A 17,507-nucleotide genomic window follows, 5' to 3' on the forward strand; every position below is an offset into this window, starting at 1 on the left:
GACTCGACGTCAAGTACATAAGTATCTACTAAATATTTTACTTAAAATAATATTCCATTAGGATTTTTTTTTTATTTAAATGATTTGATATTTTGGTTTCAAAATTATATGAGCTATATAAACATACGTGTAACAGTGATATATTACTAACCTTAGAAACTTCCAGTTGACGACATTTTCTTTTGCATGAAATATTTTTTAAGCCCGAACCAAATTGAGAACAAATGTATTTCATTCTATTTAACGAATTTCTCTATAGTACGAATATTTTTGTTACCATGAGATATTATTGATATTACAGTATATACAAATTTAATTATAGTCTGTAAACATAATTTCTAGTTTATTTAGAGTTCATAGAAATTATTTTCACGGAAAAATGTTGAACATCAACCTTCGCGAGAGATTAAGAATAATGAACGATACAGTCAAAAAAGATTTATATAATAATATATCTTTATATCTAATAATAACAATTGGCTAAGTCAAGTTTTATCTCTATGTTTAGGACTTTTAAAAAATATCACATCACTAGCATAACATTCAATGTTTATAAAAAATAAAAAAAATAAATTTTTTATTGAACTACCATAGCTTCTATATTTTCAATTTAAAAAAAAAATCACACGTTTATACATACGATTGAAAGATGGCATTAATTTTTTATGAAAATAAATGAATATTTGAGTACTTCAGACACAACATTTTATGATTTGGTACAAGTAGATTAACAATAACATATATATGTATATAAAAAACAATTTAAGAGGAGTCATGTTTTATTGTAGTAATATAAATATATAGAAAAGTAAGTTAAATTTTCTAAATTATATAATATAATATAACTATGTTTGCTTATATATATTTATTTTTACATAAATGAAAAAATAAATTCTGAATCATAACCACGAATCTGGGTCGAATCATAAATATAAAATTTTCACAATATCGGTAATAACGCATAGCCAAGCATAAGACAAGTGGCATGCCATCGTGGCATTGTTGTTAAGTCGTTTTAAACTTTCGACGTGGTGTAAGTACGTTACCTGTGAATGTTGAATAATGCTGTAGCTTCTATCACTAATTCTCTTGACAAAAGCAAAAACAAGTTATTGCTTTAACCGGGGAAAATTTTAAATATAAAAAAGATCAATTTCAGATTTGCGTTTGTATTATATTGGACAATTAAATATTACACTTTAATATTTGGTCAAGAAATATTTATTATTTTCTATTTTAAATAATGGTATTAATAGAAAAAGTGGGAAGAATTAAAAAAAAAGGAAAATGCCGATATTAAGAAAAGTTGTTGATAAATTTAAATCTACATTCAAAATTATTATTGGGCAATGGATTAAGTTTTTACTTCTTTTGAAAAAATTGAGTAGTTTTGACGTCATGTAATAGTTATTACTGAGAAATGAAAATTGAGAAGTACTTTTTTTTTATTAAAGAAATGACCCTCGGCAGCGTGGCCATTAGGGATAACTGATAAGATACATTTAAAAAAAAAAACATATTACATAATAATAGAAAAGTTTAATAACAACAAATGTCTAGACTAAATTATATAATTATAAGGTTGTGTTATTCAGATGGTTGAATAAGTTTATCCAGTACTGTCTCCTGGAGGAACATGAATATGTCAGGTGATTGCAGGTCTGGTCCAAGTATGTCATATAAATCGCTGAGAAGTACTATCATTGTTTATAAATAGTATACCAATACTGTTAATTAGTGGTATACAATATCGATTCAGATCCCGACACTTGCCCTGCAAAATTAATTTTGGTAATTGGTATATGACGTAAACGTGAGAAAAACAAATTATTGTATTATATGATTGAGAGCTTAATTAATAGTTATATAAAGATATCAGAGTCATTAGAATTTGAAAAAAATAAAATGAAATGTCATAAAACGACAAAGAAGATGTTACGTAAATCTATTTTAAATGAATATCTAATATTAGTGGTTTATTAGATATACATAAGTATTTGTATAAATATTATTTATAATATATTTACCATGTGTAGATGCGGTACACATCATTACTAATTACTAATTTAAGTTTTAAGGTGAAGGTACTAATTAGTTTTGATTAATTTGTTTAATATTATGAAAAATATTTTAATTTAAATCTGTAATAGTAATAAAAATAATAATATTATACAATGAAAAACACAATAGAGAATATTATAAATAAATAACTTTTAGATTTATTTAAGTACATTTTTATAATATACATATTATGTAACTAAAAACTTTAAATTAAACTAGAAAAATACAATTTTTAACGTGAAAAATAAAATATAGGTAATACGTTCATTATATTTTGTTCATACATATAATACATTTATAAAGATCTTTGGATAAAGGCATTTAACAGAAAAAAAATTGTTTAAAGTATTGATTTTTATAACTATTTTTAAATTAATGATTTAGATGCTTAATATTCTATATTTATGATTTTTATATATTTTATGTTAGAAATAAATATAATATGTTATTATAAATGTTAACAATTTTATATTCTGGCCATATTATGTGTTGATCTACTTTATTACTCCTTAATATTTTAATTCACTGTCTAGATAAGGGTTTATGATTTATAAACGCTATAGTCTACGCAGAAATTAATTTTTTCAATTTTTTTTTCTTCTACTTAGATGACAAATTTATAGGGATAGGTATATTGTATAGTTTTATCATTATAATATTTATCAGTGTTTACTTTCAATTTTAAATACTGCAGTGAAGTACTATTAAAGTGTATTATTATTGTTCTATACCTATAAGGCTATAAATAGTTCATGTTCCACAAACTGACCAGTTTCTAAATAACATTACAATTTAATAATTTATAGAAGTAAAATCGTAAGGATTATAAATTTATAATAAATGCGATAACACTATTATCACTGAAAACCATTTCCTGGTTTCATAAACTGTTATACTGTGTATATATTTTAGTATTAGACTATATTAGTATAATATACTATATATACCTACACAGTATACTGATAAATTAATAATGAATCATTTAATTTTGATGTTGGTATGTGAATGTACTGTGTTGGTATACTTATGCATTATTAACATTTTAAATTTGAATGAGTTATTCATATTAACAGACCCGTAAAATTAGCTTTCATTAACTGAACACTAAAATTATATTAAAAACGTATTATAACCTATGCGGGAAGAAGTACCATTAAAAGACCCAGTGACAGTTCTTGGCAAGTCCTAAGAGGGACAAGGAGGAGTAAATATATTTTGCATACACATTATACATATTACACAATAATACACATGTGAATGTAGATCTTCTGTTGATAAGGTCAATATGAAAAGTAATTTTACGTGCTTTAGTAAGTCGCCGACTGCCAAACGAAGACGCTGCTGTATTAAATGTTCATTAAAAATCAAAACTCAGTATACAGATTTTATAGCTTTCATATGAGAAAATTCACCATTTCATAATTTCATACAAACAAGTTAATCATAATTAATATAATAATATGTCTGTTAACAGTGTTAACACTGTGCATCTACTAAATATATAGGTATAATCTAAAATATATAATAATAATAGTTCTAACAAAGGAAGGATCGACTTTAAAATCATCCGAAATCAACCGTTTAGCCAGCCCTAATAATACATATTATATAAGTAGGTACTTATATAGATAGTTTAGATTGGCAGAGTGGAGTGGTACGGGGTTACCCCGCAAAATGTTTGTCCACTACTCCGCTTGTCTAAACTTTAAATACTTATAAATCATAAACTACTCGTTCTAAATTCGATTTTTATGAATCAAAATACTCAGAAAAATATTCTGCTTTGGAATATAAAATTAAAACTCTATGTTATCATTCAAAAAAGTAAAAAACTTAAAAAATGATAAGGATAAAAAATATTTGAAAATATAATTTTTTAATAAAAACGTTTGTTTCTTAACAAATTGAAACAATGTAAATATATTTTGAAAAAATTCAATACTTTTTTAAATAATGAGTGTTCTTCGATAAAAAAATCACCCTGTATAGTTTATACCTTACCTTCTTATTCTTATATCATGGGTAAATTGTTCGAATTACCGTCTATTCAAGTATACAGCAATAAGCAATTCAAAAATAGAATTTGTTTTTTAAATTGTACAAATAAAATCACCTAGCAAATTATGATTTTTCATTTGCACTATATAATAATGTATTGGCCACAGCAGGTACCATACGCAGTGTCGGCTTGGCATGGGGCCTCAGAATGTCTTAATGTCGGTGATCTCCATAGGCCAAAAATTCTTATTAAATTACGTGACTTCTGGCTCTCTTTTGTATACGTGTGTAATAGATTAAAATATATACATAATATTTTGTTCATTGACTATGACAGGGCCGTAGCTGGAACAAATTTTCGTGGGGGGTTTTAAATCAAATAATATTTTCATTTTAAGTAATTAAAAAAACATTTATTTGAAAAAAAAATCCCTAACCTTTTGATCTAAACAGCAGCCAATATCAATAATATAATTTGTAGATTCCGTTATAATTATAGTGTATCTGTAATTACTGCGGTAGATGCAGAACTTGTACTTGTTTCGTTCTCGGTTATTTTTATTTTTTTACAAAAATAATTTGTAAGAGAATTATTACGCTTACGATTTGACATTTTATTAAAATAATCAAATAAAAAAGTATACAGAAATATTTGATTGTTACACAGCGTGCACAAAACTGATACTAATTTGTACTAAAATATTTGTAGTGGTGTACTTAATGTTCACGATAAAATTATTAATAATGCTTTAACTGTGTAGTACTGACACTATGGACAATATCATGGAGTTTTTTGAGATAAAATGACAATTGACAATACGATCCATAATTTATTGTTCGACGTTTTGTCTCTAATCTTGTATGACTTATCTATGTATAATATAATAATATTATAGAAATCGCCATCAAACTTAGTTACTATATTATTACTTTATTAGGTACCCAAATGGCCAAATGGCCACATAGCAAATTATTATAATTAAGTTACTTATACAATTAAATTTATTAGTTGTAAAATATTTCGGGGGTGGGGGGTTTGAACCCCCCCCCCCCCCATATACGGCCTTGGACTATGATTGCTGACTGCACACCCACAAGCTTATAAACCGGATAGCTACTGACAAATAAATAAATACACAAACAAATTCATATGATATTATGATATTACAATATTTTAATTAAGTTAATATTCAATAAAATACTAATTTCCTATTAGCTGCGCCAAATTTACCAATAATTGTTTTTGTCTCCAAACTATGTGTTAGATCCCTTTCAATATTTATTATTGATAAATTTGAAAATCGATCTTGTGTCATTGTCGTCGTCTGCCAAGTTTTTAATCTACGCATAGAAGAAAACGAACGTTGTAGATATACAACCGTGGTGACAACAAATATAACCAGTGTGACTGTAATGCGTTTAATTCGTGTATATTTTTTTTTTATGGAATGTGCAACCTGGATAATAACTGAAATAATAATAATTTCAGGTTTTTTTTGATTCAAAAAAAAATTTGCCAATTTTATTTCTATGGCGAATAAAAAATGCGTAAGTCATGGCTTTATTTAATTTTTTTTTTTGGGGGGGGGGGCTACAAAAATATTTGGAGGGGGCTAAGCCTCCCTAGCCCCCACCTAATTGCGCCTATATAACTGCCGTATATATAATATTATCCGAAAGTGTACAACACCGCATGCGTTAGAACCCGACTCGTGAATCTTACAATAATAATATGTATCTATAGACAGTAGGCACATAATATTGTATATAATATTATACACACACCCTTTAGAATGAATGTGCATTTTTTTCCGTATATCGGACCAGCAACAACGCACGCGGTTGCTTCACAACCCGATCCGTGGTCGTCTCTTTCTGTTGTCGGTCCTGAACTCTTTTCTCTCTTGAAAACACGTTTTTATCTTCGTGAGGTGTCTGCGTAAAATAGTACACAATATATACGTACGCAGTATATATTGTAATATTGTGTATTGCGGCCGCGGTAGTGTTAAGATTTTCTTAGCCGTCATGCACATCGCGTTCCGGATGACGGGCCACAGATACTCCGGCACAATGTGCGTCCGTATAATATATACTATACTTTAATATTATTACTATCATAGTAAATTATTAATAATAGTATAAAGTATATATACACGTATTAGTCCATGACCCCTACAGCATCCGTCCAAGTTTTATATAAACACGAGAGTGAATCGAATTTCCATGTGCTTGCCGTACATATATGATATATAATATAAATACATATAAAAGTATTATATTGTCAAACCGGAGCTAATCGAATAAACGGTCATTGATTAGAGATTACAAGCAATCGTTGTATTCCTGCTTGCGATAATAATATAATATGAACAATATTTTATACCATTAGCGTACATCGTCCATTATCATCATATTATTACCAACATTATTATTTAGTATTCATTAGATATCGCATTATCACAGTTATTATTAGCGTTATATTAACGTTTATTTCAAAGAATAAATAAATGGGCCTCATCGAGCATGCCTAGTGTTTAGAAATAAACATTATAATGTCACATTGTAGTCACAGAATTTTGCACTAGTTGTAGTAAGCTGAAATGTGGAAAAAACAAAAAAAGATATAGCTAAGGAAAATCAAAATCAATTTACGAATTCGTAGATTTTGAGTCTTTTAAAACTTAAAAAGTAAATACCTAATAAATATAGGATGTCACAAAATTGCTACAACCGACAATAGAAAACAATGTTTTCTTAAATGCATACATATTATATCATGCATATACAAGTGCATCTTACGATTGCAATTTTATATAATAATTATTACATTGAGCTATATTGATCAATAAGTTTTAGTAAAATAATTAAATAAACTTTTATACTATGATGTACATAATAATCATAAAGAAAAGGAAGAAATTATAGATCATAGACTAGATAATTCTATATTTCTATCTACTTTTAAAATGGATTTTATAAAATGATTTACGCAGATTGCTACTACGATACACGTAATTTACTGCAGTTTACTCGTGCGAAACAATTGTATGTGGAGTAAAGTCTATAAGGTTATCGTATGAAAACAAATTAATCAATCAACTGGACATACAAAATACAGCGATATACAGACATAAGCATGCTTTAAGTTCGTGTGCATTCCATATGATATAAATAAATAAAATCTATGACAATATCGTTTGATTTTGGGAACAAATTTTGGTTGCCTATAGATTGGGATATGTTTCTATTGATTTATTAAACGTGTTTATGCATTTTTCTTCATAATAGAAACTTACAAATATTACAGATAAGGATAAATAGCATAGGAAAATTAAGTATAGCTTGCAGAATTTCTATTGGACCACAAATCTATAATATAGAAAAAAATATATTAATGGCACACTTTTTTGTATGAATATCTAATTATTTAAAGAGACGATGACCCGGGTGCAGCATATTATTTTTTTTAGTCTGTCCACGTTTATCGTTTATGACATCTGATATTATTATATTGCATAAAATTCTTGTGGCGTATTAAAAATCCACAATCCAAAACGACCTACAGCGACTATATAAAGAGTTACTATATAGGTAGTTAAATAAAATTGAAATGGGCATCTGCTAAACATGTGTGGTCGTTTGTTTGCTGGGGCCATGTGCCTTGGTCCATTTTTTACGATCTTGTCACCCATATTATAACTAGTCAACAATTCGACATTGAATACAATATGACAGACACAAAAGGAACAAGTCGTCTGGAAATCGTTGTGTATAATATTGAAATAAGTGTTAATAACAACTATATACTTACTGTTATAAAAAACCATTAAATGGAAATACGTACCTACGTCACTGCACAACATAATATAACATAATATAGAAACTTGGCGTCTGGCGATGATGCATAAACAAATGTAAAATTTCTCGTATACATTCGAGTAAAAAATATACTAATGACCAACTGAATATTTAATCAATCTATTTAATACACTTGCGCCTACATTATTATTATAGTACACATTAGGTAGTAGATACATTGCAATATAATGCATAATTTATCAAAACTATTATACGTGAATAATTCAGTGCGATAAGAAAAATATTAAACAGTCTGAGACTGAGTCTATATTAGGTTACACATATTCTTATTCTACCATACTGCCATCGATGTAATACATTAAATAACGAGTCAATGTTATCCATTTCTATATTATGAATGTTTACTTATGATAATGTATAGTTTTTAACAAGCAAGAGTTAACACGAGAATAACAATGATATTATTAGTATTATTGATGGAACGTTAATGTATTTTTCATGTCATTGATGATTTGCATGAATAATAAATAATTAATTCTGATTTTATTCTAATAGTCAGGTATATGTCATTTTTATTTAAACTTACAATAGCTATACATGATTTCGAAATATTCAGATATATTTATTTAAACAATTTAAACAATATACGATGGAGTAATGATTGAATAAAAAAACACTTGAAAACATACTATTTCTCTCTTGACAAATAGAATGCATAGTGTGTTTTTTTTTTCAATAAACAGAAATCAACACAGAATTATATCATTATGTTACGTGTGCAATATTATAGGTATTCAATTTTCTGTCTGAATTGACGTAACTTTAAATAACAAATTGAAAGATCTAATAACTGAAGCAATACTATAATATCTAACTGTAATTTAAGGTAATCGCCTATAGGTACATGCATGCAGTGAATAAAATGTATATAATATAATATTATAAATACATTGTATAATAATATTAAGTATAATGCAAATATTTGATACATATAATCGAAAGGTTTAATTAGTTATACATAACTTGTATAAACCCTCTTTTCCGGGTTGATATAAAGCTAGCAGATAACAACAGCGATATCTTCGACATTGATTCACTGTGCCACACAAAAATCAAAATCGAGCGGCCTAAAATAAAATTATCCCCTCCTCAATGCAAAGACTGTCAGGCCTACTTTCATACGAGTAATTACTGTCACCATTCCCCTCGGTGCGTAAAGTGTAGGGATAACCATCCTTCCGCCACATGCACAAAACCCCCGTCGACTCCCGCTAAATGCGCTTTATGCGCTGGACCACACACAGCTTCATACAAAGGCTGTCCTGTGTACAAGAATATTATTCAATCCCGCAAGAAGTCCAAATCCGCGATCAACATAAAACTACCCACTCCAACCAACCCAACGCCTTCATCAAAAAACCGACCAGTCTTTCCAAATTCCATTCACAATAATAGATCTTATGCCAACGTCACTGCCAACACACCGCCCGAAGATTCGTATTCAATTTCCATAAATAAGTTCATCGAAGAATTCAAAACGATAATTAATCCATTAATCATTCTATTAACCTCTGTTCTTAATCGTTTACAACCGGTCACGGTATCAGTACCTTAACTTTTACCGATACGTATTCTATCATTATCTTTGTCATATTATATACAACTCTATTGTTATTTTTATTCTTGTTAATGTCAATTTAAGTACTATGTAATTGTCGAACTGTAATAGTTTAAGCTGATGGTTCTAAAATAATAAAAAAAAAAAAAAAAAAAACTTGTATAAACTTATAAAACATCATGATAGGATAAAATTCACAACTTAACCAATGTTTTATACTTAATAATGACGAATGGTTTTATCCTGTATAACTTTCATACAAGTATAGGTAAAACAATTTAAAAAAGCGGGTAAATGGATGTCACTCTGCTATACAATTGTTCACAAGCGAGTTACTGTAATGGGCGGTATTAAATTTGAATTCAATGATATAATATAACAATTGTATACGAAAAACGATTCTGAGCGGAGACGGTTTATGTCAGTCTAGGATAATTTATAACTAGGTACTATATTAATTATATCGTTAACAAAAAATAATTAAATGTAGGAATAAAATAAATTCTAAATTAATCAAATCAGATTTATTGTGTACCCAACTCACTCACTCAGTCATTCATAGTAGGTATATACAATTTATTATAAAGTGTTAATATAATATAAACCATTAACGACATTACCTATTACAAATAGAATATAAAGTATACTTGAGAAATTTAAAGTATCCACGAATAATATTTTTAAATTACAATAAAATAACTAAAATTGTTATTCTTGGTTATTTAATATGTAATTTCATCCAAATTTAAACCTAAACAACCATTTAAAAAAAAAAAACTGTGTTTGTATAGTTTTTAGATTTTTTTCTGCCGCAGAATTAACTACTTACATGGAACTTTGTTTTACATTTTCCATCCCTAGCCATAAAAGTTAAACTTTTTATAAGTTTTTAACAACCAAATAATTTGTACATTTTCATATAAATACATTTTGTCAACATTTAACCTTTAAATGGTTATAAAAAACCACGTCTACGATAATAGAGTTACAAACATCAAAATTCGATTTTTTCGAAAATTTATTTTGCGTAAAAATTCTCGTTTTTCTTTAATTTTTTTTGTTTTTTGCTTTTGATAACTATTGGGAATTTCAAAATTTGGCCTCACCAATGAACCAACTAGATTCACTTTACAACTGGAAAAGCTGCTGAAGTTGAAAATCGAAGCATTATTTTGACAACTTATCGTGCACACAGACACACCAAAAAAACACATTGTAAAATAATTCAATACATTCATCGTTCCGCTTAGAATATAAAAGTTATATCACAAGATCGGACATTCGGACTTTCTTATTTTTATAACATTGTACATCAATGTGATCAAACTATATTTTATATCTTAAATGATAGACATACTTTAATGCCATAAGTCAGAGTGGCATCTGCTATCGTTTTGAAACTTTAGTTTGATAAACTAGGGCAGATATAACAAACTTGCTATTTTGGAGCAACATTTTTCATCGTAAAATGAGACTAAATTTACCTTTGTCTTCAAAATAACAATTTAAAGGCTAAAATGTATAAACTATAATATATCACTTGATAATTGTGTAGTTAATCATGGTAATAAGTATGGTTATTAAATATTAGGAATAAAGAAATTTACAAACTATTATTATAATATAATATATATAATATATAATATAAACTATATGCTATAAATATAATGTGTAAATATTGTATGTATTAGGTTTTAAACATTAAGTAATTATATGTAAATAATACATTAACGCTATTTCAAATGTATATACGCAATCTAAAAGTCTAGGTCATCCTATAGGTACCTAGTTAGTTTACCAAATAGGGTATATACATAAACATTCTTACAACTACAATATCGTATATTTTTTAATGAATTTTTTTTTTTTATTTTTTACAAAAATGTGAAAATACCAACATGTTTACTTATTCAATTATGTTTATTTTATTTCATCCGGATATGCCTTTTAAAACTTCAATTTTAACCAAAAATCGATAACATAATATTACAATTACATTTTATTAAATTATCCATATATTTTTGGAATTCTCTTTTTGGACGAACAATTTTAAATATTATTTACACTTTTAATTCGTATAAATATATTAAACAGGCATATCGCATATATTATTAAATATTATAGGTTAAGTAATAAAATTAATCGAGTAATGGTGGATTATAGACTTACTGTTCATCTGAAAATATGTAGACGTGTATACTGTATAATCTATATAGACATATAGTATATTGTACATGTGTTGTACCTATACCTATATGATGAAAACGAAATGTCTGGATGAATATATAAAGAATGACGTATACGACTACGGCGTATAATGTTGTATAAAACAAAATTGTAGACAAAATCGATTCTCAGCTGACCCAACCAACTGACTGCCGCGCTGTCAGCAATTCATTCATTGAAAATAATATATATTATTTGAATAATAAATATACTTGGGACTTCAGTCATTTATTTTTTAATTACGATACTGTGTAAAGACAGACAGCAACAAAGTGTACATATATAATATGGAAACAATCGTACATTTTTAGTTTGTACTGTTTGTAGGGTGAAATTCAAATACGTAAGTAAATATCTGTTGTTATAAACTTTTTAGGGGGGGGGAGTTGTTCGGGTTTCCTACTCGTTATACCTTGAAAGCCAAAACTAGCTAGGTAATACGGAAAAAAAGAAAACCACGGAGATAACTCTTAAAAGAAATTTAAGATTCAGATTTGAAAACCGCAAAAGTAGTTCTGGTATATAGTAGATTTCAATTTCAAATGTAACTTGTCATTGAGTATAGGTCACTAAACTGTAGTGGATGTAACACATTTGAATTAAATGATAAATTATTATACATGAAAAAAAAACGATACTAAGTTCTCCTATTGTTAGTCTCTATTTCTAAAGTTATTTTATAATTTATTTATATTATTATGAGTATTTTTTTCTATCCTTTTTGATTAAAACATCATATATTCATTAGGCATATAATATATACTATTATACATAAAGTATTGTTATTAGTCACTTAGGTATAAACTTAAATTTTAATCCTTTCAATTCTTACGGTTTTAATTTTGAATTAGTGCAACAAAAATACAAAATCCATTTTGTCGAAAACTGATTATATGAGTATAAATACTCCGGTTTCCTGATTTCAAGTTTCAACCCTTTTAAATACCAACTAGATACAATTTTTTACCGGAAATCGCTTAAAGTTGAAAATTAAATTATGGTAACATTTTAAAACATTACTTTACTTAGAATTTTAAATTAGTTAAACATAAACCGCAACCACTGCATGGTAACTTTGATATTTTAGTAATTTTAATCAAAACTTATTGACGCATTGTAGAAAAATGTCTACGATTAGATTGTACATTTAAATATTAAAAAGTATATTTATTTATATTATATTCAAAGAATAATCATAATACTTAAACTACTTCAATCTCGAGCATTGCAAAGTGAATACGTTCATTGATTGTTAATAAGCGTACGCGTAAGGCTATGCAGCGTGTTGATTGAATGCACTTTGCGCACTTTATAGTATGTTATCCATTATTAGTAGGTACATGGTGAATATATCAAAAAAATGGTTTCTCAAAACTCAAAGCATATAAAATATACATAGAACTATATATATTAGTAAATTAAACACCCATCATTTCCTCTCGGCCGGCGCCGCGCATCCTCTCTCCCACTCTAGACCACTGAGATATTGGTCGTATATTTTATTTTATATTTTATATTGCGCAGGGCCCCTCGTGGGCTCTATCGATTTGCGGAAAACTCATCACTGGGAAACCATTTTCAAGGTCAAACACACACACACACATCGCACATGTAATTACGTAAGTTCGTATCCACGCGCAAGCGCCCTCAAGTTTAACTCACTGCGCCATTACCAGCCGAGTCATCAAGCCACCCTCGCCAATCGTTTTATATGTGCTTATTATTATACCTAATATACCTATACATATTTTCCTCTCGGCACAATATATTATTTTATATTAGCTGATTTACCCAGATTTGTTCTTGTAATTAATAATATTATTAATTAATTTACTAATATATTACTATATTGGTTTATATTGTTTATATTTACTCTTTAAATTAACTCTTCTAAAATAGATACTGGCATACTTCAGAAGTAAGAGTAAAGCAAGTACAGTAGAAACTCGATTAACCGTCACTCAATTTACCGTCAATTTCTGTTATCCATCATCGGTCACCGTCAAAAAAAAGTTTATGATGCGATCGCGGTAAAATCCTCGCGGTACCTAACGCGACGACTATCATACGTATAAAAATAGTTTATAATATCAATGCAATAAACGCAATAAATGCGGCGATAATGAACAAATTTAATAGTTATAAATTTAATTTAACCAGTGCCTGGCGAGTAGCCCGAGTGTACGGATTAGTGATTTTGTAGTTTATGTGTTGTATTTCGAAGATGGTAGGAAAAGCGCAAACGTGTTGTATTAGAATTTAATCAAAAACTCGAAATTATCAAACGTTTCAAACGTTTGAAGAAAGGTGAAACTGCTACCAATATTGCACAGATTTATAGTATTGGGAGAACAATAGTGAATGATATAAAACGTGATGCTGAAAAAATAAATTGAGAAGCATGTATCGTTAATGCAAAGCAACGATTTCGATGTAAAAAGTCTTAGAACCATCATGAAGCTGACAAAATATGAGCAGCTTGATAACGTTATGTATCAGTGGTTTATTCAAGCCCGAAGTCAATAAATTCCACTTTCAGGTCCTATTATAATAGCTGAGGCAATATTAATGAATAAAAAAAAACTAAATGGTGATCCAAACTTCAAAAGTTTAAAGCAAGTATAGGATGGCTTGATAAGTTTAAATTTCGTCACGGCATTCGACAACTAGATATTTAGTGGAGAGAAACTTAGTGCGAACTGCGCAGTTGTTGCTGAATTCAAGAAACAATTCAAATTTAAAATACAATCTGAACTTAAACTCGTTAGAAAACAAGTTTATAACTGTGATGAAACTGCATGTACTCAATTTGAAAACTTTACCACAAAAAACTACCGTTAACGAAGAAGTTGATGACGAGAAGATTCAGTGCTTGACTGTTACCAGCAACTAGCCACACAGAAGTAGAAGAAATTTTATAAAAATGCATTGATCAATTTGAGGTACAAGAGGAGGCAAATGCAACGCAGGTCTTACTTCTTTGTAAAAATACGAAACATGGTCGCTCAAAAAGCTCGTGACTCAAAAAAAAAAAAAAACAGAAGAAGATGGCGGATTATTTTGTTTAATATTTTTTAGAATGGTATTCTTTATGTTATTACATATTATATATTATTATCTTGTTATCATTATATTTATTGTTTTTGTCTGAAAATTACAATGTAAGATATATACGTTTATTGAAAAAAAAAAGGATTTATTTATAAAACATTTCTAGACATGACAATAATCAATATCTTAGTATTTATAGTCACAGTCAGTTCAGCGGAATGTACATTCGTGTTAAAAAATTTTTAAGTGCATAAGTACTTGCATATTTAGAGCTTTTTTAGACTGCACAAAACAAATATGCAAATGCTTCAAGTCCTCTGCACTAATAGTTAGCAATCAGACTGATCTAACGACAAAGAAAAAAAATGAAAATTAGTGTTATGTTTAGCGAAAAAAATAAAAACTATATTTAATTGATGTCTAACTGATTCATTTTAACAAATATTTAAATAATAATATTTAAAGATGGGCATACATAAAACGTATGTAATTTTTTAAATTCAATGAAAATAGTGAAATTATTTTTAGTGTTTTAAATCACGACCACGAAAAAGACGTTGTCAATATTTTAACTCGACAAAAAGTAAATAATAAATTAAAATGTAAAGCTTTGGAGGATCCGTTTTTATTACTTTTATGTATTAACAAAAAAATAATTATTTGTTAATTTATAATTTTTTAGTTTATTAATGTTGTTTAACAATTTTCTATTTAAATAAGAATGCATAAAAATATAAACTTATAACAAAAATATGCACTAAAAATTGATAAATTTAATAAAATCACGGCACGGAATTCGGTTGTGTCGATGTCAAGACCCATATATTATATTCTTATTTTATGATTAAGCGTTTTTGTAATTTTTTTAAAAGTCTTACAATAATTGAACTGATATTATATCAATATTATTAAAGTATTTATTAACTTTTGTATATTGTTGTTTTTGATAAAATACTAATTACTCCAGCGTCGGAAGAGAGGACAGTAAACATTTAAGGGAAATGTTAATTAAATAAGACATTTTGTAATTTTATTATTTGCGAGTATAATGTGTGTGCGTGTCTATAAATCAAGAATTTAATTAAAATGTATGATATTTATTTATTGATGAAAAATTGAAAACACTTTTGGTCATTTTTGGAGCCTTGGAGGAAGGCTGAAGTTTGAACTAGTTATCTAAACACTCATGACTCAAACAAATATGTATTAATTAAAAATCTTGGTTACGCCAATAGATAGGGATAAGAGTATAACCTTATCTCAACAGAATTTTTATAATCGTAATTCATATTTATTGTGAAAATAGGTACCTAGTTAAGTTGATATTGCTTCACTTTTCCAGACATTCAAAAGTTTTGATTGAACATACCATCGAGCAACACAAACACACACGTACATTGATGGCTATAAAAGCTACATAATAGCAATAATGTACAACACTTTTTTTAGAGGACAAATGAATAAGTCCCAAATTAACACTTCAAAAAAATAAAATACTTTAATACTTATATAATATGTTGGTAAACACAATAGGTTTTTATGACTAGAATTATGAAATTATATCCTTTTCAATAAACAGTTTACAAATATTATTTTAATTTTTCAAAATGAAAAAATAATTCTGAAACAATTTTTTTTAATCTTATAATTATATAGTTCTCTTATAATTTTGGGGACTACATTTCATCAATTGCATACCATACCTATCATTTAGATAACATATATCACATTTTAGTTATTACAATGATTACAGTTATTTGTTTATTTTTTTTTTTAAATTCTTTTAATTCGTAAAAAACAAAAATTTTTTTTCATATTGTTAGACCTGTTCAATAATATGTGTGCCATTAAAATTTTCCACAAACAGTTTTTAATGTAGTGCCTTATGTAATAACTAATTTATCCTCAAAAATGTGCTGCGCCAACTTAAAATAACTATAACAATGATCTTACACAAATATATCAACTTCTTCAGCTACATAATTGAAATCCGGCGAAAACCCAAAACACTTGGTAGTTATAATCTATTTCGGGAATGTATTAATTATTATACATATTTCATATTATTATACGTTTTGAAATTTTAATTAAGGTGAACTGGTATATACGTATTTATATATATATAATGTATTATACAATATTCTCAGTGTATTATTAATAATACTGATATACTGTTATTATTCTCTGTTGTTTTCGAGACAATTAATTTGAATGTTATTAATTTGTAGTTGAAGTCAGTGTTAGGAAATATCAATTTCAAAGTTTCAAATAATCAAGCTTACCTAATTAGTTATTAATAAACTATAACATAGAATAAATTTTAAAAAAAAGAAACAATTTAATTTTGCATGCGATAAGTTTGAGTTTTGAAAAAATTCAAAATTACTGACACCTAGATGAAATGTGTAAAATCAAAATACTAAAAATCTTAGATGCAAAAACATCAAACAAATTACTGTAATTAAAAACTTTTGTTTTATAATACCTATGAAATTTGTATAATATTACTGGAAATATATTCTGTAAATTGTGTTCTGCAGACTTGAGTTAACATTATTTCGTGTATTGAGTCTGACTTACCATAATTATAGTCAGAGTCGTGCCGTTAAGATTTAGCGCCCGGGGCAAAATTAAAAATATTCGGCACCTAATTTATTTATTATTATGCGTTTTATTTCTGTTAAATTGAATTTTTTTTTTACGACGTATTTTCAACATTGATTTGACAAAA

General features: G+C 27.4%; 1 long non-coding RNA gene across 1 annotated transcript; it reads right to left on the reverse strand.

Annotated features, from left to right (window-relative positions):
• Window positions 1-1,524: 1,524 nt before the first annotated feature.
• LOC149056050 (uncharacterized) lies at window positions 1,525-8,132 on the reverse strand. The gene is made up of 2 exons (XR_016191568.1): window positions 7,907-8,132; window positions 1,525-1,774 (listed from the first exon to the last, which is right to left on the reverse strand). It is a non-coding gene; the product is annotated as an uncharacterized LOC149056050 (long non-coding RNA).
• Between the last annotated feature and the right edge of the window lie 9,375 nt (window positions 8,133-17,507).

Source organism: Diuraphis noxia, unplaced genomic scaffold (genome assembly GCF_037042655.1).
Source record: "Diuraphis noxia isolate RWA-SAM2 unplaced genomic scaffold, SU_Dnox_SAM2 contig0004, whole genome shotgun sequence".
In the NCBI taxonomy this organism is placed as follows: Eukaryota; Metazoa; Arthropoda; class Insecta; order Hemiptera; family Aphididae; genus Diuraphis; species Diuraphis noxia.